We start from the raw sequence: 2,854 nt of genomic DNA, 5'->3' as shown, positions 1-2,854 counted from the left end.
GTTCAAAATGCTCACTGTCAAACAGGTCGTGTCTCAGATCAGGTCCGAGGACTGGTTTGTCACGATCGATCTAAAAGACGCATACTTCTATATCTCCATCCTTCCTCATCACAGGAAGTTCCTGAGGTTTGCCTTGGGGGCAAAGCTTACAAATTTCGGGTTCTTCCTTTCGGCCTTGCACTCTCACCCCACACTTTCACCAAGTGTGTAGATGCTGCTCTGGCTCCTCTGCAACTCCAGGGCATCCGCATACTCAACTACATCGGTGATTGGTTGATATTAGCTCATTCAGAGCAGATATCGGTTCGGCATCGAGATGTCGTTCTCGTTCACATGAAAAAGTTGGGGTTAAGACTAAACGCCAAGGAAAGTGTGCTTTCTCCATTAAAGTGGGCCACTTATCTGGGCGTGGTGTGGGATTCGACCACAATGCAGGCATGTTTGTCTCCTGCTCGGATCGAGTCGATCCTCACGGCAGTCAAGAGAGTGAGAGAAGACCAGTCACTCACTGTCAAGCAGTTTCAGAGACTGCTGGGTCTGATGGCAGCTGCGTCCAATGTGATACATGTTGGCCTGCTGTACATGAGACCCCTACAGTGGTGGCTCAAGACCAAGGGGTTCTCCCCAAGGGGAAACCCGCTTTGCAAGCTCAAGGTCACGCGGTGCTGCCTTCGTGCCTTAGACATGTGGAGGAAACCTTGGTTCTTGTCTCAGGGCCCGGTGCTGGTATCTCCTTGTCGCCGCGTAACGCTAGCGACGGACACGTCCCTCACTGGTTGGGGAGCGGTCATGAGTGGCCACTCGGTGGTCACCATCTCAGTGGCACATCAGTTGCCGTGTTTCTAGCTTTGAAACACTTTCTCCCGGACCTAAGAGATCACCATGTGTTGGTGCACACCGACAACACAGCAATGGCCTCTGATATCAACCACCAAGGATGTCTGTGTTCACACCTCCTGTGCGGTCCCAGGGCAAACTCCTCTCACTGAGAGCAGTTCATATTCCTATGCATCTCAATATGGGAGCAGACATCCTGTCGAGGCAGGGGCAGAGGCCCGGGGAATGGAGGCTTCACACAGGTGGACCTGTTTGCGACTCGAGAGACATCGCACTGTCCCCTCTGGTTCTCTAGGAATCATCCAGCTCCACTGGGGCTGGATGCCATGGTACAGACGTGGCCAAGGCTTCGTCTGTACGCCTTTCCCCTGATCGCTCTGCTCCCCGGAGTTCTGGAGAGAGTGCACCGGGACGGGCATACTCATTCCCAAAGCGTTTTGACGCAGCTCGAGTTCCTGAAGGGGAACGTCTCCAGGTTACGCATGTAACCATGGTTCCCCGAAGGGAACGAGACGCTGTGTCTCAGTGCCATACTTCCGGAATCCCTGCGAGCGCTTACTTCATTTCCCAGAAGCTGCCGCTGTATCCACTGCACGTGCTTTTAAGCGTCCTGGTCACTACGTCACCCCGCTCGTGACGTCTCGCCCATCCATTGGACTGATTACACATGTGATTCAGAGTGTGGTCATGCTGAAGGCGTTCCCAAAGTGTTTTGACGCAGCACCTCATTCCCTTCAGGGAACCATGGTTACATGCGTAACCTGGAGACATTTTTAACTGTTCATATTGCTATCAGCAAGCATGTCTGAATGACAATCTGCTGCCAGGACCTACTCTGGGTCCAGCTTTACTCGGTGTACTGCTACGGTTTAGAGAGCATGCAATAGCGATCAGTGGCGACATCAAGGCCATGTTTCATCAGGTGAGGCTTCTCCCTGAAGACCAGCCCCTGCTTCGTTTCCTGTGGAGGAATATGGAGAGAGAGCGCAGTCCAGACATTTATGAATGGCGGGTGTTGCCATTTGGAACAACATGCAGCCCATGCTGAGCAGTCTATGCTCTCCAGCGATACGTCAGTGACCATATAGCTGGCAAAGAAGATGTCTTCAATTGTCTTCAATCATTCCTTTCCTCAAAACAGGCCAAATAATTCATTAATAAGCTATGTAATTTTCTTGCTGCTGGAGGTTTCGAAATACGGCAATGGGCAAGCAACATCCCAGATGTTATAGCTCACCTTCCAACTGAAGCAAGATCACAGGATTGTGAACTTTGGCTGACTGAAGACAAAGTGGACCCTCAAGAATCTACTCTTGGGCACTGTGTCTCTGATACCATCAGGTATAAGCAAGAAGCCATGTCTGACAAAGCACCCACCATGAGAAATGTGTATAAAGCACTTGCTAGCCAATACGATCCTCTAGGGTTTATTATTCCATACACCACCCGGGCCAAAGTCCTTATTCAGGCACTCTGGAAGAAGGATAGAGGATGGGATAATCCTATTGAAGGCAAGCTTTTCTCTCTATGGCAAACATGGGAAGATGAACTGCCAAATCTTCAGAAAATAACCCTCCAGAGATGCTACTTTCCCAAATGTGCTGACTCCCTCTCTGCAGCTGTCGATCTCCATATATTTTGCAATGCATCAGAGGAAGCCTATGGGTCTGTGGCATAGCTTCGAGTGGAGGATGAGCTGGGCCCCATCCACGTGTCCTTTGTCATGGCCAGGTCCCGGGTTGCACCAAAGAAGCAGCTTTCAATGCCTCGCTTAGAATTTTGTGCAGCATTGACTGGAGCCCAACTAGCTCGGGTACAACAGACAGAACTTAGCCTCAATCTCAGACAAACTACAATGTGGTCAGACTCTACAATAGTACAGAGTTGGATAAAATCAGAGTTATGCCAGTATAAAGTGTTTGTAGGAACCCGAATCTCAGAGATTCAAGATCTTGTAGGAGCAGACAACTGGAGGTATGTTGATTCCAACAACAATCCTGCAGATGACATAATGAGG

Source organism: Sinocyclocheilus rhinocerous, unplaced genomic scaffold (assembly GCF_001515625.1).
Source record: "Sinocyclocheilus rhinocerous isolate Xijiao unplaced genomic scaffold, SAMN03320098_v1.1 scaffold1549, whole genome shotgun sequence".
Classification (NCBI taxonomy): domain Eukaryota; kingdom Metazoa; phylum Chordata; class Actinopteri; order Cypriniformes; family Cyprinidae; genus Sinocyclocheilus; species Sinocyclocheilus rhinocerous.
The sequence above is the reverse complement of the archived record's forward strand: the minus strand, read 5'-3'. Positions refer to the sequence as shown.